This window comes from Bufo gargarizans, chromosome 5 (assembly GCF_014858855.1).
Source record: "Bufo gargarizans isolate SCDJY-AF-19 chromosome 5, ASM1485885v1, whole genome shotgun sequence".
Taxonomy (NCBI): Eukaryota; Metazoa; Chordata; class Amphibia; order Anura; family Bufonidae; genus Bufo; species Bufo gargarizans.
This window is the reverse complement of record NC_058084.1, coordinates 273,453,068-273,480,265: the sequence shown is the minus strand read 5'-3', so window position 1 is coordinate 273,480,265 and position 27,198 is coordinate 273,453,068. Positions and strand designations below refer to the sequence as shown.

The 27,198-nt window shown below is 45.1% G+C and overlaps 1 protein-coding gene across 2 annotated transcripts in view; it reads left to right on the top strand.

The window, feature by feature from the left end:
- The window catches only part of LOC122939661 (dynein axonemal heavy chain 5-like), a 337,492-nt gene that overhangs the window by 30,669 nt on the left and 279,625 nt on the right, over positions 1-27,198 (top strand). The window contains exon 1 of one of the 2 annotated variants that reach the window (XM_044295814.1): positions 24,258-24,309. The exons of the other annotated variant lie outside the window; for it this stretch is intronic. The gene's annotated coding sequence lies outside the window, so the exon portion shown is untranslated. Of the gene's footprint in view, positions 1-24,257; positions 24,310-27,198 lie in introns of those variants that run through there. 2 annotated transcript variants of the gene reach the window in all.

The window sequence follows — 27,198 nt, the reverse complement described above, 5'->3', positions numbered from 1 at the left end:
CCGTGCAGGTATACCCTCTGTACATATTATTTCCCCCAGGTGTGCCCTCTGTACATATAATTTCCCCCAGGTGTACCCTCTGTACATATAATGCCCGTGCAGGTATACCCTCTGTACATATTATTTCCCCCAGGTGTGCCCTCTGTACATATAATTTCCCCCAGGTGTACCCTCTGTACATATAATTTCCCCCAGGTGTGCCCTCTGTACATATTATTTCCCCCAGGTGTGCCATCTGTACATATTATTTCCCCCAGGTGTGCCCTCTGTACATATAATTTCCCCCAGGTGTACCCTCTGTACATATAATGCCCCTGCAGGTGTACCCTCTGTACATATAATGCCCCTGCAGGTGTACCCTCTTTACATATAATGCCCCTGCAGGTGTACTCTCTGTACATATAATTTCCCCCAGGTGTGCCCTCTGTACATATTATTTCCCCCAGGTGTACCCTCTGTACATATAATGCCCCCCAGGTGTACCCTCTGTACATATAATGCCCCTGCAGGTGTGCCCTCTGTACATATAATGCCCCTGCAGGTGTACCCTCTGTACATATAATGCCCCTGCAGGTGTACCCTCTTTACATATAATGCCCCTGCAGGTGTACTCTCTGTACATATAATTCCCCGCAGGTGTACCCTTTGTACATATAATGCCCCTGCAGGTGTACTCTCTGTACATATAATTCCCCCCAGTTGTACCCTCTGTACATATAATTTCCCCCAGGTGTACCCTCTGTACATATAATTCCCCCCAGGTGTGCCCTCTGTACATATAATTTCCCCCAGGTGTGCCCTCTGTACATATAATTTCCCCCAGGTGTGCCCTCTGCACATATACTTTCCCCCAGGTGTGCCCTCTGTACACATAATTTCCCCCAGGTGTGCCCTCTGTACACATAATTTCCCCCAGGTGTGCCCTCTGCACATATACTTTCCCCCAGGTGTGCCCTCTGTACATATAATTTCCCCCAGGTGTGCCCTCTGTACATATATTTTCCCCCAGGTGTGCCCTCTGTACATATATTGCCCCGCAGGTATACCGTTTTCACATGTAATGCCCCCTAATAGTGGCCTCTTCACAAGTCATGTTTTCTGTACATATAATGCCCGAACCCCTCACCAGGAGTATTCACTTCACTCCCAAGGAGAGACAGTTTGTATTGAGTGCTGAGCAGCATAGTCAATATTCGTTTTCATGATATTTCACATAATATTAGCAAATTCTAGAATTTGTCATCTCCAGTCATTATTTTCGCTATTGCGCAAATCATAGAAACCTAGAATGTGTCGGCAGATAAGAACCATGTGGCCCATCTAGTCTGCCCTTATGCGCATACATGATCAGCTACACTATATCACTATCTAACCTCCACTGACTATCTGTATTATATATATGAGCTGACTAACTAATGTAATTGGATAAGGAATAGGATCCAGATGAAAGCACAGGGCACAGCAATGTCACTGCTCTCTCTCAGAACTGCAAAAAAAAAAAACTGCAGAAAATGGCTGCTGAGGACACTAAATGTACCATATTTTTCGGACTATAAGATGCACTCTTTAGCAAGAGAAAAATCTTGCTAAAAAGTGCTTGCAGCCCACAGACAGGGTGGTCCGGCCTAATCTGGTAGAGCGTTCATACAAATGACTCCATGTGCATTCTGTGTCTGTATTTCCACATGGCCGTTCTGCAAAATGATAGAACATGTCCTGTTATTGTCCTCTGTGGTAAGGTGAACAGAAAAGTGTATGGTAAAGTCCTGGAAGGGGTGTATGTCCCACCCAGCTTCCTCAACTGGGTGAGGTAAATAAAATGCAAGACAGGTTTTCCCCTAGCCTGAGGGATCCCAGCTGAAGCCAGCTGGGGTCATCAAGGGGAAATAAAGCACAGTCCAGGGAGAGGAATGCCTGGAGAAAGTCTGGGAAGATGGCTGCCCTGCTGGCTAGAGAAGCCGAGTGCTCTGTGTGACCTGTGTTCAATAGGTGAGCTAGGATCCTCACTGTATTAGCCAGAGCCCAGACGGGCAGGGGTTTATTTCAGTTTGATTTATGTTTTGTGGTGCTGGACCTTCACCTTACCCAGTGAATTATAACTGGGGTGCCTGTATTGCCAGAGTGTGATAAAGCAGCATTTGGACTTTAACCCTGTGGTCTGCAAGAGAATCTGTCATCGCCGCCCAGCCTGAGAGTGTAACCCCTTACACCGCATTACAGACAAGGATAGGACTGTTCTCTAAGAGGCCGGCAGTTCTGTTCCACATAATGTGGAATGCACACGGACGTCATCCATGCTTTGCGGATCCGCAATTTGCAGACTGTAAAACATCGAACGGTCGTGTTCATGAGCACTTACAGTGATAACAGAAATATAAGAGATGGAGTATCACACATAGGAAACACACACTGCACACATCAAGACATTTATGCCTAACCCTATTAAGTGTAGCACACTTAAAGGGATTGTCTCACTTCAGCAATTGGCATTTATCATGTAGAAAAGGTTAATACAAGGCACTTACTAATACAGGGTGGGCCATTTATATGGATACACCTTAATAAAATGGGAATGGCATTTTGAAGTCGACTATTTTATATCCAACTTTTGTTTTTTCAATAGGAAGAGGGTCATGTGACACATCAAACTTATTGGGAATTTCACAAGAAAAACAATGGTGTGCTTGGTTTTAACGTAACTGTATTCTTTCATTAGTTATTTACAAGTTTCTGACCACTTATAAAATGTGTTCAATGTGCTGCCCATTGTGTTAGATTGTCAATGCAACCCTCTTCTCCCACTCTTCACATACTGATAGCAACACCGCAGGAGAAATGCTAGCACAGGCTTATGCTGTGAAGATGCGAGATGTGCAGCACCTGAAACTACGGATACTGGAAGCCTGTGCTAGCATTTCTCCTGCGGTGTTGCTATCAGGGTGTGAAGAGTGGGAGAAGAGGGTTGCATTGCTAATCCAACACAATGGGCAGCACATTGAACACCTTTTATAAGTGGTCAGAAACTTGTAAATAACTCATGAAAGAATAAAGTTACGTTAAAACCAAGCACACCATTGTTTTTCTTGTGAAATTCCCAATAAGTTTGATGTGTCACATGACCCTCTTCCTATTGAAAAAAACAAGAGTTGGATTTAAAATGGCCGACTTCAAAATAGCTGCCATGGTCACCACCCATCTTGAAAAGTTTCCCCCTCACATATACTAATGTGCCACAAACAGTAAGTTAATATCGCCAACCATTCCCATTTTATTAAGGTGTATCCATATAAATGGCCCACCCTGTATATTGTTCTTATCCAGTATGCCTCCTTTCCATCACATTATACACAGCACGTATCCGTAGTTATTACCACCGTGTAATCCAGCAGTGGTGGCCGTGCTTACACACTATAAGGAAAGGTGTTGGCCTATGAGCATTTCCAGCCTTTCCCTATAGTGTGTAAGCACTGCCACCACTGCTGGATTATACAGTGGTAATAACCATGGATATATGCTGTGTATAATGTGATGGAAATGAGGCAATATGGACAATCACAATACATTAGTAATTGCCTTGTATTAACTGCATGATAAATGCCATTTACTGAAGTGAGATAAACCCTTTAAGCATAAATGTGTGGCATGAAATTTACTAAATCTTAACCTCCTCAGATTGTACATAATCTACAGTATATTTAAAAGAATTGTCCTACCATAATGACCTATTGCCTATCTACTGGATAGGTGATAAATATCAGATTGCTAGGGTCTGACACCCACTGATCATGAAAAAAGGGGTCATGAGACATTCAATTACATCACCAATCTATGTACACAAGGGTCTTAAGACCACGTTCCCTTTATCATGGGGGTCCCAGCAGTTAGACCCCCATCAATCAGACACTTATTGCCTGTCGTGTCATAGCTGTTGGACCTTTTCCCATTCCCTATCCTTAACCACCTCAGCCCCCCTAGCTTAAAGGGAACCTGTCACCGGGATTTTGTGTATAGAGCTGAGGACATGGGTTGCTAGATGGCCACTAGCACATCCGCAATACCCAGTCCCCATAGCTCTGTGTGCTTTTATTGTGTAAAAAAAAAACGATTTGATACATATGCAAACTAACCTGAGATGAGTCCTGTAAGTGAGATGAGTCAGGGACAGGACTCATCTCAGGTTAATTTGCATATGTATCAAATCAGTTTTTTTACACAATAAAAGCACACAGAGCTATGGGGACTGGGTATTGCGGATGTGCTAGCGGCCATCTAGCAACCCATGTCCTCAGCTCTATACCCAAAATCCTGGTGACAGGTTCCCTTTAAACCCCTTAATGACCAGACCACTTTTTACAATTCTGCACTACACTACTTTCACGGTTTATTGCTCGGTCATGCAACTTACCACCCAAATTAATTTTACCTCCTTTTCTTCTCACTAATAGAGCTTTCATTTGGTGGTATTTGATTTGGTGGACATTTTTACTATTTTTTTTATATTAATCGAAATTGACGGAAATTTTTTGCACTTTCTGTTATAACATTTTTCAAATAAAACTACATTTCTATATAAATTTTTCTCCAAATTTATTGTTCTACATGTCTTTGATAAAAAAAAATGCAATAAGTGTATATTTATTGGTTTGGGTAAAAGTTATAGCGTTTACAAACTATGGTACAAAAATGTGAATTTCCGCATTTTGAAGCAGCTCTGACTTTCTGAGCACCTGTCATGTTTCCTGAAATTCTACAATGCCCAGACAGTACAAACACCCCACAAATGACCCCATTTTTGAAAGTAGACACCCTAAGGTATTCGCTGATGGGCATAGTGAGTTCATGGAAGTTTTAATTTTTTGTCACAAGTTAGCGGAAAATGTTTTTTTAAATTTTTTCTTTAGGTTTTTTTCTTACAAAGTCTCATATTCCACTAACTTGTGACAAAAAATTAAAATTTTACATGAACTCACCATACCCCTCATGGAATACCTTGGGTGTCTTCTTTCCAAAATGGGGTCACTTGTGGGGTATTTATACTGCCCTGGCATTTTAGGGGCCCTAAAGCGTGAGAAGTAGTTTGGAATCCAAATGCGTAAAAATGCCCTTTGAAATCCTCAAGATACTCATTGGAATTTGGGCCCCTTTGTGCACCTAGGCTGCAAAACACATGTGGTATCGCCGTACTCCGGAGAAGTAGGGCAATGTGTTTTGGGGTGTCTTTTTACAGATACCCATGCTGGGTGAGAGAAATATATCTCTAAAAGACAACTTTTCCCATTTTTTTTTTTTATACAAAGTTGTCATTTTACAGAGATATTTCTCTCACCCAGCATGGGTATATGTAAAAAGACACCCCAAAACACATTGCCCTACTTCTCCTGACTACGGCGATACCACATGTGTGACACTTTTTTGCAGCGTAGGTGCGCAAAGGGGCCCAAATTCCAATGAGTACCTTTTTAGGAGGGCATTTTTAGACATTTGTGCAATATATAGCCTGTGGCCCTTTCACAGAGCTTATACAATTTGACCCCATACCGGGTGCGCTTGCTTGGGATGTATTGTTTGAAGCCAAGGCGCCCGGTAAAATGCATCAGGGACTCGTCTATGCAGATGTTTTGCTCAGGGGTATACAAATCTGCAAATTTGGTGTTAAGGTGGTCTATGAGGGGCCGGTCAAAAGCTGGGTGGCCTCTGGGACGAGAGGTGCTGTTGTCACTAAAGTGCAGGAAACGCAGGATGGTCTCAAATCGTGTCCTGGACATGGCAGCAGAGAACATGGGCATGTGATGAATTGGGTTTGTGGACCAATATGACCGCAATTCATGCTTTTTTGTCAGGCCCATGTTGAGGAGAAGGCCCAGAAAAGTTTTAAATTCAGAAACTTGGATGGGTTTCCACCGAAAAGACTGGGCATAAAAGCTTCCCAGGTTGGCGGCTATAAATTGAGTGGCATACCGGTTTGTTTCTGCCACGACTAAGTCCAAGAGCTCCGCAGTCAAGAACAGCTCAAAAAAAAACAGTGCCGATCCGATCTGAGCTGTCTCAACCCGAACTCCAGACTGGGCGGTGAAAGGGGGAACTACTGGTGCGGCTGAAGTTGGGGGCTGCCAATCAGGGTTTGCCAGCACCTCAGGGACTCTAGGAGCTCTACGGGCCTGTCTGTGCGGTGGCTGCGACGGGGGAACTAATGCACGTGCCACCGTACCAGCTTCAACTGCCCTTCTGGTGCTCGCCACTTCACCATGTTCTACGGCAGTGCTGGTACTAGGTCCAGGATGGGCTGCGCTGCTGGTGTATGCCTTACCATGTAATCTGACAGCGCCAGCCCCACTCTGCTGCCCTTGAAGCGGACCCTGCGCAACCTGTGGTCTAGCAACACGGGCCGGGTACGCCTGGTGGTATCAGGGATCTCAACCTCATCGTCCGAACTTTGGGTCAGACTGCCACTGCTTTCTACAGGTTCGTATTCTGACCCGCTGGATTCGTCAGATCAGGGTCACCATTCCTCATCCAACTGGGTCAGAAGCCTGTAGGCCTCTTCAGAAGAATACCCCTTACTTGCCATTTGGTCAACTAAATTTAGGGGGTATTCCCTGAGACTACCCAAGAAAAAAAGCAAGCCTGTCTTACAAATGGGAGGCTAGCAAAGTACAGGAAGCCGCTGCGATTGATACAAAATATCAAAACGGATTTAAAAAAAAAAAAAATTTATTGCCGCATCACTTGTGTAGTGATTGCGCAGTGATAAAAAATAAATAAAAAATTTGTCACTGCGGCGGGCGTGGGTGAACGCACGTGTGGGCGACCGATCAGGCCTGACCGGGCAAACACTGCGTTTTGGGTAGAGGGCGAACTAAGGTGACACTAATACTATTTATAGATCTGACTGTGATCAGTTCTGATCACTTACAGATACTATAAAAGTACCAATGCCGATTAGCGATACGCTAATCAGCGAATCAGTGACTGCGGTGCGGTGGGCTGGGTGCTAACTGAAGCCAACTACCTACCAAAGGGGCCTAAACTAACCTAACCGTCAATACTGGTGGAAAAAAAAAGTGACCGTTTACACTGATCACTTTTTTTCCTTTCACTAGTGATTGACAGGGGTGATCAAGGGGTTAATTGGGGTGATATGGGGGGGGGGGGGGTGATCTGGGGCTAAATGTGTAGTGTTTTGTGCACTTACAGTTATCTGTGCTCTCTGCGGGGACCAACCCCGAAAAGGACCCAACAGAGAGCACAGAAGCCATTTAACACACTATATTTATAAATATAGTGTGTCAAATGGCTTTTGATTTGATTTTTCAAAAATCACCAGCCTGCCAGCGATGATCATTGGCTGGCAGGCTGGTGGCGAACTTCTGCTGCGACGATTCCCGGCCCGCACTGTGCATGTGCGGGCTGGCTTGGTGCGTCATCTCTCGTCTTGCTAGATGACGCACGGATGCGTCCAGGAGGAATAACCTGCCCGCCTGCAGGATGCATCCCTGCGTTAGGCGGTCGGGTAGCGGTTTAAGGTTTTCTTTGGGTGTAAAAAAAATAAAATTTAAAAATGTAAATTAAAAATCTGGCCCAAAATATGTGTCAAACTAAAATAGAAATGCTCGTCAAGCATATGCACTGCCGCTCCATCCATTCTCTATGGGATCGCTGGAGACAGCAGAGTACAATGCTGGCTATTTCCAGTGGTCCCAAAGAGAATAAATAGAGCAGCAGGGCATATGTGTGTCCGTTCGTGGGTAACCGTTCGTGGGATCAGTGGAGGGTCACAGAATTGGACCCCACTAATCATATAGTTATGCCCTATGGTGTGGAGAGGATAACTTGAAAACCTGGACAACCCCTTTAAATCCTCCACCACCAGTATCTTTTTACATGGCAGCAGTGATGCTTGTAAAAACGGAATATCATCACTATAGCCATGTAAACCATATGTGTCAGTATTGGAGAATGATGCACTGTGCAGAATTTTTCAGTCATAAGTCCAACCCCTTTGCAGGTCATAACCTTTAAAAACCTTTTCACGCACAGTGCCGTACATGTACAGGTGCAGGTGTTTAAACATGGTGCCCACAGGTGGCCACCTGCTTCTTTTAGCAGACACCCGCGGCTCATGTCCGCAACCAGCAGTAATGCCGATCGCGGACATTTAGCCCCTCAGATGCCGTGGTCAATTCTGACCATGACATCTGAGCGCACTGAGACTGAAAGTGCGCACTTTTGGGTGTGCTCCAGCTCCCCGTGTGGCGATCAGAGGAATCGGAGCGTGTATGCATCAGCCCCTGTCTTTATGAATGATAGGAGGCTGCTGCATAGTATTTCCTATGGAGCTCTTGCCTGTAATAGGGCTCCATAGGAAAGTAGTGAAATCCCCATAGACTTCAATGCTAGTGCATTGGAGTCTATGATAATAGCAATCAGATGATTGCATGTTATAGTTCCCTATGGGAACATAAAAAAAAGGTCAAAAAAATCACCCCCCCCCCCCCCTTTTCCCAATATAAAAATAAAAGATCAAAAAAATAAAAATAAAATACACATCATGGGTGTCGCAATGTGCGAAAACGCCCATAGTATAAAAATATATTCCCCGTACGGCAAACAACGAAACGGAAAAGAGCGTCCAAATGGCCGATTTGCTGATTTTGGTCGCTTCATTTTCTACAAAAAACTTAATCAAAAGTGATTAAAAAGTCATACACACCCCAGAATGGTATCAATAAGAACTTCAGATCTCCCCGTAAAAAATACAACACTGTACACATAATTACAAAAAAGTTATAGGGTCCAAATATGGCAACAAAAAAATAAAACTGATTTTTTTCCCCACTTTTCAATTTTTGTATCACTATCAAAACGCAAGAAAAACTATACATATTAGTTATCGCCAGATTCGTACTGACCTTTAGAATAAAAGTAACTTGTCAATTTTATCGTACATCGAATGTCATAATTAAAAATCCGTGGTGGAATCGCTTTGTTTTGTAATTTCACCCCATTTTGCATTTTTTTTCTGCTTCCCACTACATAATATGCAATATTAAATGGTGGGGTTGGAAGGTACAACTTGTCCTGAAAAAAAAAAAGCCCTCATATGGCTATGTGAACAGACAAATAAAAAAGTCATGGCTCTGGGAAGGCAGGGAGCGCAAAACGAAAAAGTAAAAAAAGAAAATCCGGTCCTGAAAGGGTTAACAAAGCCCAAGCAAAGGTGCTAGTTGGAGCAACATGAGCAAAGGGCACAAACGGAGGGTTATAACTGAAACAGAGGCATTAGGGTCACTTGAGGCATGGTAATAGTGGGGATCCTGGAGCAGGGGTATTAGGGGGGGGGGGGGGCAACTGGAAAAAAAGCAATATTACCGGTGCATTTAGAGTGGGGGCATCTGGAGCTGTGGCACTAATGGGGGTGACCCTAAAGCAGAGGCATTGGGGGGGGACCTAGGGCAGAGTCCCCCCCAATGCCTCTCTGAATTCTGCAGAGAGCACTACTATAAACAAATCCCCTATTCCCCCCTTATGGCCTCTTTCACACGGGCGTCATGTTTTTTGCCCGGATAAGAGCCGGGTGCGTTGCGGGAAAATGCGCGATTTTTCCGCGCGAGTGCAAAACATTGTCATGCGTTTTGCACTCGCGTGAGAAAAATCACGCATGTTTGGTACCCAAACCCGAACTTCTTCACAGAAGTTCGGGCTTGGGATTGATGTTCTGAAGATTGTATTATTTTCCCTTATAACATGGTTATAAGGGAAAATAATAGCATTCTGACTACAGAATGCTTAGTATAATAGGGCTGGAAGGGTTAAAAATAATAAAAAAGTTAACTCACCTTCTCCTCTTGTTCGCTTAGATGCCGGTCTGTTCTTTAGCTGTGGACTGAATGACCTGAGGTGATGTCAGATCACATGCTCCAATCACATGGTCCATCACCATGGTGATGGAGCATGTGATCTGACGTCATCAAAGGTCCTTCAGCCACAGCTAAAGAACAGACCGGGATCTACGCTAACAAGAGGAGAAGGTGAGTTAACTTTTTTATTATTTTTAACCCTTCCAGCCCTATTATACTATGCATTCTGTATTCAGAATGCTATTATTTTCCCTTATAACCATGTTATAAGGGAAAATAATACAGTGAATAGACTGTCACCTAGAACCCATGCGTGAAAATCGCACCGCATCCGCACTTGCTTGCGGATGCTTGCGATTTTCACGCAACCCCATTCATTTCTATAGGGCCTGCGTTACGTGAAAAACGCACAAAGAGGAGCATGCTGCGATTTTCACGCAACGCATAAGTGATGCGTGAAAATCACCGCTCGTGTGCACAGCCCCATAGAAATGAATGGGTCAGGATTCAGTGCGGGTGCAATGCGTTCACCGCACGCATCGCACCCGCACGGAAAACTCGCCCGTGTGAAAGGGGCCTTACAGTCTCCTACAGCTCACTACTGTCACACACCTGAGAAATCAGCCCAGCACTGCAGAGGAGTCCTCTCCAGCAACCAGTTTTCTTTTTTTTTTTTTTGTTAAATCCCTTTTTATTGGTTAAGAGAAAAGCACAATTACAGAGTTAGGCCTCATGCACACAACCGTTGTTGTGGTCCGCATCCGAGCCACAGTTTTTGCAGCTCGGGTGCGGACCCATTCACTTCAATGGGGCCTCAAAAGATGGGGACAGCACTCTGTCCATTGCTCCGTTCTGTGGCCCCACAAAAAAAAATATAACATGTCCTATTCTTGTCCGTTTGGCGGACAAGAATAGGCATTTCTACAATGGGTCACCTGTTCCGTTCCGCAAATTGCAGAAGGCACACGGGCGGCTTCTGTGTTTTGCAGACCGCAAAAAAAACGGAACACTCGTGTGCATGAAGCCTAAGGGTCCATTCACACGTCCGTTGTTTCTTTCCTGATCTGTTCCGTTTTTTGCTGAACAGATCTGGACCAGATCTGGACCCATTCATTTTCAATGGGTCCTGAAAAAAAATCTTAAATTGTGCTGTCCGTTTTTTTTCAGGACCCATTGAAAATGAATGGGTCCAGATCTGGTCCAGATCTGTTCAGCAAAAAACGGGACAGATCAGGAAAGAAACAACGGACGTGTGAATGGACCCTTAATCACAGTTTTTGTGATACAACATATCAAACAGGCATAAGAGGTAAACCATTACAGTGATGTGAGTCTGTAAACAGTAGTTCTCAGGTAAAAGGGGGGTGGAAAGGTAAGGGGGGGGAGATAGTAGGAGGGTAAGGGGGGGTTAAGTTGGGGGGGGGGACTTATTGCAGTGGTAGCTTGTAGTAGTAGTCAGAAATCATTCACCTATGTAATTTCCCGTCAAAAAATTACTTGCTGGTTGAATAAAAGTAACTTTAAGTCAAAATTTGCCAGGGGTATGAATAATTATGGGCAGCACTGTATATATTCACATTTGTAATGGAGCTGTGTGGTAAAGCCTTATAGTTTTTACACAGTCCCCAATTCCTCAGGAATCTGCTGCGTGTGTGTTTCTCCCAGTGTGCTAATTCTTCAAAACGATAGATTTGATCTACCCTCTCTAACCAAGCACTGATGGAGGGAGCAGAGTCGCTTTTCCAGAGGTAAGGTATTAGTAAACGGGCAGCCGATGTAAGCATAGTGGGTAAATTGTTTTTGGCCGGGGTAAAAGTGTTTGAGGGGCACCAGAGCAGTATCAGCTTGGGGTCCAGTGATAAGTTTACGAGGCATGTTTGATTTGCCTAATTCTATCCCAAAAGGTTGTATGAGTGGGCAGTACTACCAAATGTGGGAGAGGGACCCTATTCCTGAGCCACATCTCCAACAATGTTCTGGAATTTCTGGGTTAAGCTTGTGTAAGAACTGAGGAGTTTTGTACCACCTGGTTAAAAGCTTGTATGAATTCACTTGTATTCAAATACACCTGTTAAACCCATGTGAGTGCGCTAAGATGAAAGCTTTTTCTGGGTCTGTAAGGGTAATGGCAAGTTACTTCTCCCAAGCCTCTAGAAAGTACAGCTTGGGTGGTAAGTAGGAGAGAAGTGATTTATATGTTAGGGACAATATTCTTCTGGGGGGGGGGGGTTTGGTTTTTCCAAGTTGTTCTTCTAGCCACGTTTTGGAGCCGGGTGGGGTGGAGGGTAAATTAATTCTCATGATATCTTGTTGAAAATGAAGGAGGTGTAGGAACGGGGCTTCCTGGACTCCGGGTAGCTAAATGGTTTTGAGAGGAGTATTTGGAAGAGGTTTGTGATTTGAAAAGCTCAGACCAAGTGACCAGGGCTCCTTTTAATATAGTAGGGTATATGGGGTCATTCGTGTAAGGCTTGATTCCCCAGAGTATTAACATTTCCTTGGGGGTTAGGAGAAATCTTTCTAAATCTGCACATAAGTTCAGGAGGGTAGTGGATAATAGGGAGAAGCATCTGTTAATTTGTGTCACTCCTTGTATCTCCGGGTCCTGTCTTATTTTGCATAGGAGGGTTTCCATCACTACGACGAATAAGGCTGGGGAGAGTGGGCATCCCTGGCGTGTTCCATTCAGTACGCGGAATGTTTGGGATAAGGTACCATTTATTTTTATCCTCGCCGAGGGGGAAGAGTACAAAGTAAAGATCGCCTGGATGAATTGTGATGGGATGCCAAAGCCGGATAGGGCGGCTGACATAAAATGCCAGCTCACCCTATCAAAGGCCTTTTCTGCGTCTGTGCTGAGAAGGACAAGGAGGTTGTGCGTTATCAGTCTTATTAGACGTACAGTGTTTTCCTTCCCCTGCCTACCGGTGACAAAACCCACCTATTCTTGGCTGATAATATTGGGGAGATTTGTTTGGAGACGTCGGGCCAATATTTTTGCCCACCATTTTACGTCCGTATTGAGCAAGGATATTGGCCGATAATTTTCGCAGTCGAGAGGGTCTTTCTTCTCTTTGTGAATGACTGTGACGTGGGCTTCCAAGGCTTGAGGTGGTAGGGAACCCCCATTCAATAGGTAGTTGCAAAGGCATTTAAAGTGCGGGATTAGGGTCGTTTTGAAGGTTTTGTAATATTGGATTGTAAACCCATCGGGTCCTGGACTTTTCCTGGATGGTAAAGAATTGAGTACCTGATAAAGCTCTTTCTCCGTTATCGGGGACAATAGTTTTTCAGATTGTGCCGGATTCAGAGTGGGTAGATGTAGGGATGCGAGAAATGCAGTTGTGGCAGTTGGAAGTGAGCTCGCTGGGGATAGAGGGGTAGGCTGTATTTTGTATAGATCAGCAAAGAAATGTTGGAAAGCCTTTGCAATGTCCAGGGTAGATTTGAGATGGGTACCTTTGGAGTCCTTAATCTCTGAGATTTTTTGAGTAAGGCAAACATGAGTTTATTGCCCTTGTCTCCATGGGCATACGTTTTGAATTTGGCTCTGAATAACGTCTTGACTGATGTGACATTCAGGAGGTTTTTCAGTTCGGTTCTAAGTTTGGCGAGCTCTTGGGCGTTATTTCTAGCAATAGTCTGCCTATGTGACACCTCCAATTTGGCGATTTGGGATAACAGGGTGGTAAGTGTTGCGATTCATTTTTTCTTTATTCTGGAACCAAGAGCAATGAGCTCATCCCTGATCACTGACTTATGTGCTTCCCATGAGATGGAGGGGGAAGTTTGATCTGGGGTATTGAAGCTAAGTTAAGTGCGATATATGTGCTGGGTCAGCTATAAGGGTTTCATTGAGCCGCCAGTTCCAATCTCTCTGTGGTAAATCTTTCAGAAAAATATTTAAATATATTGTAGCATGGTCAGATAAGGTGATGTTCCCTATGCTAGCTCCTGATACTAATGTGATGTGGCCGCTGGATAAGAAAAGGTAATCCAGTCTGGTAAACGAGGACCTAACATGGGAATACAAGGTGAAGTCTCTGCATGCGGGATAGAGAGTTCTCCATACATCCGTTACTCCAATTTATTTCAGTGTATTTCGTAAGCGACCTAGTAGCTTGTGGGAAATCTGTGAGCACTTGGATGAGGAGTCTATTTATGTTTCTAAAGGAAGGTTAAAGTCCCCTCCAAGAATAACAACACCCTTTTTCACTTTTGCTAATATCTTAAGAGTCTAAATGAGCCACTGCGCCTGTCTCTTGTTAGGGGCATACAAATTAGCCAGGGTAACTTGTGTGTCTGCAATAGTTCCTTTTACAGGTATCTGTGTGTCTGCAATAGTTCCTTTTACAGGTAATAGGTATCTACCCTCTGGGTCAGCAATGATGGCAGCATGTCTATGTGTAGAGGTATGTGTAGAGTGGATCCATTGTAAAAAGTGTCTCATAGGTAAAGTTGGTCTCTTTCCCTTTTTAAAATGGGTTTCTTGGAAGAAAGTGATAGAGACTTTTTCTTTATATAGGAGCGAGGTTATCTGGGCTCGCTTCCGTGGCTCATTCAGACCCCTTGCATTCAGAGGAGATACTACAATAGATGTCATGACGTGATAATCTGCAACAAAGTCAGATGGTAAGTCCCCAGAGGTTAAGGAGAAGGTGGTTGGGGAAGGGAAATAATGCAAATACAAAAGGGTATACCAGTGCTCTGGTGATGAGGTATTACATAAAAACATTAGTTGATAGACTGATAACCAAAAAGCAAAATTGTACATTTGCTCTAGCAAGCTCCTAATGTAGTCGGGAAACACCCGGAACAATGAACTATTAGGTGATCCCACAGGAGGGGGGTCTCGTAGAGCTCCCAGGGGTCTGTAAGAGACCATCGGGAAAAGTATAAGACTAAGTCAGGTGGGATGCTGACTACACCCCAGCTATAGGGAAGAAGCAAACACGCGGTATAGAAAAATGCAACAGAAATGCAACCAGGAGAATAAGTAACAGACTAAATTAAAGATATGGCAACTGGTGTGGAAAATACGCCATTCTAAATTGTGCAATAATAGCTGCATGAACAGGCAACAGCGCAGCAGCTAGCTGTGCTGTGGGCCAACTTGGGCGAAACTTGCATAGGTGATAAAAGGCTTCAGGTCTTGCTGCTCAAAATGCGACCCAGTTTGGGCTTGCCCTGTTTCTCCGGTGAGGCCATCTGCCAAAAGTCAAGGTGTGGAAAAATGGGGATAGGGACCCCTTGGTCAGCAGGCATCCAAGATGGTATGTCGATGGGATTTATCCCCAGGTGCTCCCTTGCAGCTGTTAAGTCCTGTAGCGTCTTGATAACCATTCTTAATGATGGCAAGGCCAAAGGGGTATAGCCAGCGAAAGGAGGTCCCTGCGGCTTTCAAGGCCTCTAGTAGTGGACGCAGGATGCGTCTTTTAGCTAAAGTGGAGGGCGCCAGATCTTGAAAGAATAGAATGTTCGCACCTTCATATTGTAGCTGTGGGGATTCTCTGCTGCTTTTCAAAAGATCTGCGGTGTCAACGTAGCTTAACAGGCCACAAATGATGTCCCGAGGTGGCTCACTGGGTTTTGGTTGCGGTCTTAGGGCCCTGTGTATTCTCTCGATGACGACTTGGGCCGCTCTCTCGGGGCCTATTAGGGAGGTGAAGATCTCTCGTGCTACTTTGGATAACGCCATGTGCGCCACAGATTCTGGTAGGCCACGAATCCTAAGGCTCTTTCTGCAGCTCCGGTTTTCTTGATCCTCGATTTTGAGGAGAGCCTCGTTTAGTAGGTCCTTCTGCGACTGGAGAACCCCTCCGGTTTGCTCACCGAAGTACAGGATGGCTTCCTGCGCGCTTTCAAGTGCGACCACCTGATGACCCAGATGGCGGAGGTCTTCTTTGATTTCTGCGAGGTCTTTCTTCAGTGGAGACAGCGCAGATTCCAGAACATCCTGTAGGATAGTTTTTTAAATTGGTGTACCCTGTCTAATTGACCTGCGATCAGAGGCATCTGATAGGCTGCCCGCGTCCGAGAGGTCCTCTGCATCAGAGTGCCGTGCTGTGCTCGGCGCCATCTTGGCCACGCTGGAGAGGAGCGGCTTCAGCTTTCTTTGTAGGTATTTGTCCATGTATAGTTGTTTGGGGCTGACCGGTGTGGGCTCAGCAGGGTCTTTTTGCTTGTCCTTGCTTGCTTTCCCCATTTGCAGGTGGTTATAGTGCTAATAAGGAGTTTGTAGTCAGCTCTTATGGAGGAGCTCAGAAACCAGCAGCCATTTAGTAGCGCGTCCAAGCTCTGCCCCCCAGCAGCCAGTTTTCTGACAGCAGGGAGGGCAGGAGGATGGCCAGACATGTTCTCTCCTGCATAACAGAATCAGGCCATAGACTTCTATTATGACGGAATGAATAAAGGAATGCCTCTATGACGGAATGCCTTTAGAATTGCGTTATGGTCCGTGGTAACAGAATCCATAACGCAATTCACCTTTTTCCAGTTATTGAAGTGCGAACAAATTTCACAACCTGAAATTCGCTCATCTCTAATAATCACCCTAGAACTCTGTGATTTTATTGCAGGGGGAGGGGTGTGGCGATCAGGATCAGGGGACAGAGGCACCTGAGTGGCTAAACCGCCGGGATCAGCATTATCTCTGATCCTGGCACAGTAGGCGGGTGTCTGCTAAGCTCTGCTCCATACCCTCACCTTACGCCTGTGATGTACAGTTACAGGGTGTGCGGAGGAGCAGGGTACACCAAGCTGATACAGATCTCAGATTCTGTAGAAAAGACTTTACACCCTAGATGCTTAGCTGCTTAATATATTCCACAACTCTAGGGTCTGATATGTAGAGACGAAACCCTACCCCTCCTCCATCACCGGTTTTCTACTTGGTGCCTCAGGGTTCTCTAATTTTGGTTCAGTTGTCCAGAAGAATATTGAGAACCAGTTAGTCAGCTCTGGACTGTATGAACTGTACACGGGGGCGGATTGGGAACTAAAAGTGGCCCCGTTTTATAGTTGGATCCAAACTGATAGAAGGCAGGGCCAGCAACACCATATTGGGGCACATTATACCACCCCAACAGAGACAAATACCACAGTCCATCACAAAATACTGCCACCAGCAGCACAAAATACATCCCAAAAACTTCCACTGGCCGGCCTGGAGGAGGGCCCAGGTGGTCCCATGGGCATCGGCCCACTGGTAAACTTCCCTGTAAGGGATATGGCCAATCCGCCCCTGACTGTACATCACCTTGAAGTACAGGTTACAAATGCCCCCCTCCCCATAAACATGTATGTATGCAGTATTATTTATGTGGGGAGAATAGCAGCGCTATGTATGTGTAGAAAATAGCGGTAGATATGTTACATTACGTTTTATTGGGGGGAAAAGTATATTATGCTCTCCAGGGAGAAAATTACAGGCACCATAGCTACAGGAAATGATATATTACATTTGGAGGCCAGGAACCTTTGATAATTCCAGCTCTTTCATCGTGACATTGATTTGCTGTATTGTGCAGGATGCTAAATGAGATTTAGAAATTTTGTGTGGGAGTTTTTCTTTTTTTATTATAGCAGCCAAACAAAATATTAGTAATAAGGGTGAATGACAGAGTATTAAAGTGGCGCCTTTCTAAATAGTTACTAATAGGACACCACCAAACTTGCATCTTTAAAAATGTGTGACTGGGACTCAAGTGATAATGCTAATGTGACAGGTTTACATACCGGATGGTCATATACTGTAGGCACAAGGCTTGTACAGCGCTGTGTGTGCTGTATGCAGTACAATTGCATGTATTAAAGGGGTTTCCAAGACTTTTGTACTGATGACCTATCCTCACAATAGGTCATCAGTATCTGATCGGTGGGGGTCCGACGCCCGGGACTACCGCTGATCAGCTGTTTGAAAAGGAAGTTTTTGAGGGTGAAGCCTGCCTTTTGAGCCAAAAAGAGAGTGTAGATGCAAAAGGAATGGGAAACATAGAGAAAAGACTGACACTGATGAACTTGCTCTGACTTTGTGAATTTGTTCTGTAAGGTTTCCACCATAATTCAGATCAGTGGTAATGTTTGCTATACGAGCTCCTTGTGTCTCCTGACTCATTTGTCATGGCAAGCACAAGATTCAGAGGTAGCCTAGTACAGGTCCAGGATGGATCTTCTGAGCAGCACTGTTCAGGTAGGGCTTTGTTCACACCATAGCAATGTATGTGCCTAATGTTTTGTGATGGTTTGGAGTCAGGCTTTATGATTTCATGTCACTGACAGAGCAAGGCATTATGAAGCATTGCATAAATAGGATGGGATTTTTACAAATTAAGGGCGCATTCAGATGACCGTAGTGTTTTGCGGATCTGCAAATTGTGGATACCAGCCATAATAGAAAATGCCTATTCTTGTCCATGATTTTGGGCAATAATACGACTTGTTCTATCTTTTCTATGGAGCCACAGAACAGAACCACGGATGTGGACAGCACATGGTGTGCTGTCCACATCTTTTGCGACCCCATAGAATGGGGCTTGGGGTTATGGGGGGGCAGTCAGCACCAGTAAGGGCCTTAATTTGGGTCGAGGATCATCCAGTATTTTGACGGACAGCCAATTGGATCCTCCGGCTCAGTGCTGATGACATTTTTTTGTGTCTTCCACTTGACTTTTTTGTTCCATAACCCTCAGGATTATTTAAGAAATTCCAAATGACTGTCTTACTGCGTCCCACCTCAGCAGCGATGGCACGCTGTGAGAGACCCTGCTTATGCAACAACCTGACCACGTTCAAAAAGGAGAGTTTTTTTGCCTTTGCCATCACAACGTGTGACTGCCTGACAGAAAATGACAATGAATCCACATCTTTGCACAGATTTGGTCTTTTAAAGGCATGTGGTCCTAAACTTTGGATCAGATGAAAAACCGCCTGTTTCAGTTTAATTGTTATTTTCAATTAATTGAATGCTCAAAAAATGTTTTGTCTCGCTCTCATTTCTTCTTGTTGCATGTTGAAGCTCTACTTGGAACCTTAAGATCCAACAATGTAAAATAAGATTTTTTGCCATTTTTCAAGTGGTCTTAAAGGGGTTGTCCGGGTTCAGAGCTGAACCCGGACATACCCTTATTTTCACCCCGGCAGCCCCCCTGAGCCTAGCATCGGAGCATCTCATGCTCCGATGCGCTCCAGTGCCCTGCGCTAGATCGCGCAGGGCACAGGCTCTTTTGTTTTTAATAACACACTGCCGGGCGGTAACTTCCGCCCAGCAGTGTGTTCGGTGACGTCACCGGCTCTGAGGGGCGGGCTTTAGCTCTGCCCTAGCCGTTTTACTGGCTAGGGCAGAGCCAAATACCGCCCATCAGTGCCGCTGACGTCACCGGGGTTCCTGTCAGCCCCATGGAGAGCCCGGTACGTCACCGGAACTCTGAAAAATGCCTTTGCCCTGCGCGATTTAGCGCAGGGCAAAGGAGAGCATCGGAGCATGAACTGCTCCGATGCTCATGTCAGGGGGGCTGCCGGGGTGAAAATGGAGGGCTGTCCAGGTTCAGCTCTGAACCTGGACAACCCCTTTAAACTTTTGATCAGGGCTGTACTTATACTGCAGCATTTTTTTTTAAAGAGACACACATAATTGTCACAATTTTATTCCAGTGGGGGAGAGGGTTTCTTAAAAACTGAAGTAACATCTCTAGACATATTTAACCCCTTAAAGGGGGTTATCCAATTGTAGAAATACCCCCCACAATGCTCGGGCCCCTCCTATAGAGGCACCTGCGTCCCTTTAGATTACTGCACTGCCGCCGCTGCAACTCCTTGTCGCGTGGCTCAAAACATCCGGCGACGGGGGGAGCAGCCAATAGCCGGATGTTTTGATCTGCGCGACGAGGAGATGCAGTGGTGGCTGTGCAGAAATCCGGAGGGACGCGGGTGCCAGGGAGCGGGGTAAGTATCATCTATAGGAGGGGCCCGAGCATTGTGGGGGGGTATTTCTAATAATGACCGCTGATGTGTTTTTATGATGGCCATTAATGGGCAGTTTACGGCGTCACTTTAGAATAGAATAGCGCTGCATGCTGCACTGAAATCTCCAAGCCTGATATGTCATCTCACATCTAGGGGGAGATTATTTTAGGAAGGAATTTGATTGGTCCCCACAGCTGTGATCACTTTGAGAAACCAATCACAGCAATCACAGCTCGATGTACGGTAAGCAGTGGGCTCAGTGATCGCCTGTTTCTTCGCTTCTCCTTTCACTCTGCTTGAGTGCGAGGAGAGATAGAAACCTGAAACAATTGCTAAAGTGGAAGAAAAGCTATTACAGTTTCATAAATGCTTTATTAGGACTTTATATTAGGGCTAGCATTAAAGGGGTATTCCCATCTCAGACAATGGCGCATATCGCTAGTGTTTTCTGATAGGTGCGGGTCCCACCTGAGCCAGCTCTCAGCTATTTTCCGCGGCCCCATAAAAGTGAATGGAGGGCAGTCATGCATGCAAGATCTACCCATGCAATCCCAGTTTTCGGTAATTTCAAGGTGTAAATTTGAGGCATTAATGCGTTTTTTACATTATAATAACAATTTTTAAAATGTTCCAAGAGCGCCTTTACAAACTGAGGCCACTTAATACTGTACTAAGGCTACATTCACACAAACCCATTTTGTTTCTGTGTCCGTTCAGTTTGGATTGGATGAGGACCCATTCATTTCAATTGTGTTGTCCGCATCCTTATGTCTGTCCTGTAGACCCGCAAAAAAAAATTGAACATATCTTATTCTTGTCCGTTTTGCGGACAAGGATAGGCATTGTTACAATGGATCTGCAAAAAAAAAGATGTTCAATCAAAGAGAGCCCGGAATGGCGTTTATTTAGACAGAATTTGAGAGCGTAGCAGAGGTTACATGTGCAGCTTCAATTTTATATATGGGCAAAGACCGTGACACAAATCCCCCAGATGCACAGAATACCCTCGTGTTCATGGAAACATTGTCTGGGACCTAATTCAGCCATTTTCTTCACAAGGGCTACAGTACATGGACAACTTTTACACTATTGTGCCACCATTTAAAAACCTTTGGGGCTCATGCGGTCCCCTATGCACGGCCACCATCCGTGTGGCTGCCACAGAGGGATCCAGACAGATTCAACGGCCATTCATCCAGACCCGTATGCATGAGCCCTTATGCTGATAAAATAGGGGCCTGAGGGGACCATCCAAATAAGGGCTTGTTCACACGACCATGTTAAGCCTGTGCCGTGGACCGCAAATTGCGCTCCGCAAGCATGGGCACCAACCGTTGCCCAGCCGCATGGGGATCAGTCCGCGATCCATCTGTTCTGCAAAAAGATAGAGCATGTTCTATCTTTTTGCGATAGGGAGGCACGAAACAGAACCCCAGGAAGCACTCCGTAGTGCTTCAGTAATGTTCCGTTCCGTGCTTCCGTTCTGCATCTCTGGATTTGCGGGACCATTGAAGTGAATGGGTCCACATCTGTGATGCGGAGTGCACACGGAACGGTGCCCGTGTATTGTGGATCTGCAAATGCGGTCCACAGTACAGCAACAGGCAGCACACGTTCGTGTGAATGAGCCCTAAACCAAAAAGAAGTGCCACCACAACGTCTCTTGCCAGGCAGCTGGCAGCCCTATGGAGAGCCTGGTTTGTCACCGGAACTCCAGAAAATGCATTTGCCCTGCCCTCTTTTGGCACCATTTTTATTTTTTATAGATCATATGATACATTCGGTAGAGCTGGTTGTTATGGGCACAGCGATATTTAATATGTCAAATTTTTTATTTTTTACCATCGTATATGGTTTGAGTAGGGAAAAGGGGTGCTTTTTTTACACTTGAAACTTTTATTTTTATAAAGCACTTCTTTTATTATTTTGCTTTTTATTTTAGTCTCACTATTGGACTTGTAGAGAGTTGGATTGCTGTTATGATGCACTGAAACTGACAGTCTCCTATGAGACCCAGCTTGTGGGCCGGACCTCATAGGCTCCTGTACATGGCAGGCCTGGAGGCCTTTGTAATGGGATGGTTCCTCTCAGCACAGAAATGTGACCGCTTAGGCAACCTGCACACATTGCGGAATATGTGCGGTTTTTCAGTGCGAATTCCTGTGTGGAAGAACAGCATAGTACTAGTACAGTACCAGCAAAATGTATGAGAGTACACAAATCTCTTGTATACTTTGCAGGTTTTTTTGGGGTGCAAATTGACTTGCATTGCGGATTTCCAAATACACAGCATGTTGATTATGTTTGCAGTTAGCAGCAGATTTCACCCTTTTCCACTGAAGGGTAAGATCTCTGGCAAAACTGCATCAGTTGAGAGAGTGTGAGAGCGATAACACCAAATTTAACACACCTGCTCCCCATGCATACCTGACACCTTGTAACACAAACGTATTTTGCATTCCGTATACGGGCCTTTTTCTGCCCCAGCACGGCCCCTGACACCCCTCCCAACTGCGAACACTGTAAAACCGGCTGTGTGAATAAAAGTTGTCGGAACCATTCATTTAAATGGGTCCGCAAAAGACCACATGTGTTTCAGAGCGGCGCAGGCACAGGTAAGGACTTACCTCTGCATCTCCAGGCTTGGGAATAAAGATGGCAGATCGCATGTGTTCGTCGGCAAACACTGCAAACTGGCCATCACTGCTTATCAGTCTTAAAAATGCCTGATCAGTCAAAAAAATAATGCATTGAAATGCCGGATCCGTCTTTCTGGTGTCATAGGGCAAAACGGACCCGGCATTTACTTTCTTCACCTTTTTTTCGTCTGAGCATGCGCAGACCGGAAGGACGGATCCGGCATTCCGGCACTAATACATTACTATGGGAAAAATGCCGGATCCTGTATTCAGGCAAGTCTTCCGTTTTTTTCCGCCGGAGATAAAACCGTAGCATGCTGAAACCACATCTTCTGCAAAACCACATCAAAACTGCACCAAATTAGACATTTAGGATTTTGGTGCGGATAGCTGCAGAAATTCACATAAATCTTCACCACTAATTCACTGGGGCACATTTATGCCGGTCTTAGTGTCCCCTTTGCGCTGCCCTACGATTTATGATGAGGTATGCACCTTGTCATAAATTAGGTGCATCCATGGCAGTCCTTGCGCCTGGCTGTCATAGCTTTTTGCTAACATTTACGCCTGTTTCCAGGTGTAAATGTTAGTGGGGGAGATTTATCAAACTGGTGTAAAGCAGAACTGACTTAGTTGCCCATAGCAACCAATCAGATTCCACCTTTCATTTTTTAAAGGAGCTCTGAAAAATGAAAGGGGGATTCTAATTGGTTGCTAAGGGCAACTAAGACAGTTTTCCTTTGCACCAGTCTTGATAAATATACCTCAGTAAATTTGCCAGGGCTGGAGTCCTGGCCCCAGCACGGCCCCTGACACCCCTCCCAACTGCGAACACTGTAAAACCGGCTGTGTGACTAAAAGTTGTCGGATGGACTTGTGACTGTTTTATGATTGAAACAGTTGCAAATCCCTTAAAAAATGTGGCTCTGTCACTATACTCTGTGAGGGCAGCATAGTACAGGTGATTCACTTTACGTTATAGGCTACTCTCACACTTGCGTTTTGGCTTTCCGTTTGTGAGATCCGTTCAGGGCTCTCAAAAGCGGTCCAAAACGGATCAGTTTGCATTCTGAATGGAAAAGGATCCGCTCTGAATGCATCAGTTCAGTCTCCATTCCGCTTTGGAGACGGACAACAAAACGCTGCTTGCAACGTTTTGGTGTCCGTCTGATGAAACTGAGCCAAACGGAACTGTTTTCTCTGACACAATGTGGCACAATAGAAAACGTCTTGGCTATGTTAAAGATAATACAAATGGATCCGTTCTGACGGATCCGCACAAAACGCGAGTGTGAAAGTAGCCATACTTTTATGATGTACGGACTGTATTGCCATTTTTATATGATTTTGCCTTCTGTTGGGCATTTTTAAGAAGAAAAACAAATATCGGTAAATAAACTGGACCCCAAACGTGAAGTGTATAAAGCCCCTCAGACGGCGGTAACACGCGCTGATGAAGAGGTTAAAGACGTAGACGGAGCAATGTATCCAGCCTATTGCTGGGATACAGGCCCCTGCCTGTGTACTCGGCAGCTCGCTGGTCCCATGGCAACAAGCAACGCTTCTCTGTTCCTGACTTCAGTCAGTACATTCATGGAGGACAGAACAGGCAGGCACTCTGCATATAACCCTGCATGATAAATACCTAGTACTCTAGAGGAGGGCCCCAGAAAGGCATGGCTAATGCCTGCACTTGTCACCAGTGAGGGCAGCTCACATTACAGCAGTTGCCATGACACCAGCTAAACACTAAAGAGAAAAGGAAGTCATGACAACAAACAGCAACAGTCACAGAAGCCACATACACACCAAGCCTTGCCACTCACTGCATAGGAACCCTACAGAGAGAGGTACGTATGATGATAGATTTTCTTAGGGTTCCCTGTGCTTACGTCTTACAAGCCGTGCCCCCTTTCCCTCCTATATGAAAGTGACAGGACAAGCTCTGGTGGGCTGTATAACTATAGAGCTCAATTAATGCTATTCTTTTCATGTTTCAAGATTTGTCACATTTATATTGATGAATATGCCTTTTTGTTTCTTGGTAAAACCTGAAGGATGCAATAGGGTAACTGCACACATTGCAGATTACAAGCGGTTTTTCTGCAGAAAAAATGTAGCATTAGGCCTCATGCACACAGCCGTTGTTTGGGTCCGTATCCATGCGGCCGTTTTTGCGGCTCGGCTGCAGACCCATTCACTTCAATGGAGCCGCAAAAGATGCGGACAGCACTCCGTGGCCCCGCAAAAAAAATATAGCATGTCCTATTCTTGTCCGTTTTGTGGACAAGAATAGGCATGTCTACAACGGGCGGCTTCCGTTTTTGCTGATCAGCAGTTTGCGGACCGCAAAAAGATGGCACGGTCGTGTGAATGTATCCTAATACAGCACCAGCAAAGTGTTATTGGCATTAAAAAGTCGAGTGGGTGTTTTTTTTATGCCGTCCTGGAAACTTAGGAGTGGCAGGAGCCAGGACCATGGACGCAGAAAGAGTCAGGGGCTGGTGTAGTTTTTACTCCAAGCGCACAGATTTTCCTAAATTCTATCCACACACTGCAGAAAAAAAATGGAAACTTGGAAACTGACATGTCAGTTTATACTGTGGTGAACTTCAAGCAAAATCTGTAACAAACCTGCATTTACTGTTAAGGCTCATGCACAAAAACATTTTTCCCCACATATGATCCACATTTTTTGCGGTTCAGATGCAGACCCATTCACTTCATTCTCATCTGTATGTCTGTTCCATGACTCTGCAGAAAGCTAGAACATGTCCTATTCTTGTACGCTCCGTTCCACAAAATGCAGAATTCAAATAGCCAGTATCTGTGTTTTATAGGCTACAGTCGTGTGTATGAGCCCTAACTCGAGTGCATTTTGCCGCGGATAACCAGATTTCTTTGCTGCTGCAATTTATATGTTCCATCTGGATATACTGTAACTTAAGTTAGGGCTGTTTCACACAAGCGGATGCCGTGTGTGACATCCGCTGCGTGAATGACAGCCAAGACCCGATGCGGACAGCAGAAGCACGGAGCATTAACATGATTGATAATGCTCCGTGCCTCTCTGTGATCTCTTTACTACAAAATCACAGTGAGATAAAGTTGTCACCGTGATTTCGTAGTAAAGAGATCACAGAGAGGCACGGAGCATTATCAGTCATGTTAATGCTCCGTGCTTCTGCTGTCCGCATCGGGTCTTGGCTGTCATTCACGCAGCGGATGTCACGCACGGCATCCGCTCGTGTGAAACAGCCCTTAAGGGTTTTCCAAGATTATGTTTACTGATGAGATGACCTATCCTCTGGATAGGTCATCAGTATCTGATCAGTGGGGACCCCCGCCGATTAACTGTTTGAGAAGGTGTTCCTGTGAGCGCTGCTGCCTTCTTGCAGCTTACCAAGCACAGCACTGTACATTGTATAGCGGCTGTGCTTGGTATCATGCTCAGCCTCATTCACAGTGAATCCTGTTCCTAGGCAACGTGTTGTTAGTTGGCCTAGGAAAAGCACAGAGAAGGCCACTGCACTACTGCAAGTGCCGCTTCCTTCTCAAACAGCTGACACCCGGGACCCCCACCAATCAAATACTGATGACCTATCCAGAGGATAGGTCATTTCATCAGTAAAAAAAATCTTGGAAAACCCCTTTAAGGGCTCTTTCCTCTTTCACACGAGCGGATCCTTTGCGGGTAATCCGCTGCGTGAAAGACAGCCAAGCCCCGTTCCGGACAGCAGAGACACAGAGCATTAATATGACTGATAATGCTTCATGCCTCTATGATCTTTTTACTACAAAATCACAGTTCGATACATTTCTCACAGTGATTTTTTGGGTACAAAGATCACAGAGAGACACGGAGCATTATCAATCATGTTAATGCTCCGTGCTGTCAGGAACGGGGCTTGGCTTTCTTTCACGCAGCGGATTACCCGCACAGCATCTACTCATGTGAAAGAGCCCTAAGGGGCCATGCTCACGAACGTAAGGGCTCCGTGCCCATGCTGCGGACCGCAAATAGCTGTCAGCAATGCATGGGCACTGGTCATGTGCACTTCGTGCTGCGGATGCAGACCCATTGACTTCAATGGGTCCACGATCCGCAAGATACAGCAAAATTACAGACATGTCTTATCATTTGTGATTCATAGTTTATTTACAAATGCCTATGCAGGCGTTGAACCTATCTTGTCCCAGGTGAAAATTTAATACTTCACTTTTATTATTATTTGGGTTAAAATACGTGCTTTATACCTTTTATTTAATTTTACTTAATGAACCAAATAATAAAAAAAAGATTAAAAATACAGTAAACACTCCACTGCGTGGTCAAATGATGCTCAGTGAGTCAGGAGGGAGAGCACGTGCACTATCTCTCACCCCTGTCACTTATAGGCAGTTAGCTGCCTTCATGTCGCTTGCAGTGACACCTTCATCTAGGCTAAGTTGTGGGAGCTGAACTCACTCTTCCCACTTCTAATACAGCACATGGATAATACCATGTTAGCTGACCTCTGTCTATCCCTTTGGTGGTGCACACTGCGTACATAACATTCACGGTTTGAATGCCGTGTCACACTGCTAAACTACTCTAGCTTTGATAAGTAGGCCATCCGGACTATTGCTAACTAACTAACAGTGGAGTGGATTGCTGATTTAAAAGCTAAATCTGCCCCCCTGGGCAAGCCACTCCACTGTTAGTTAGTTAGTTAGCAGTAGTCCGGATGGCCTACTTA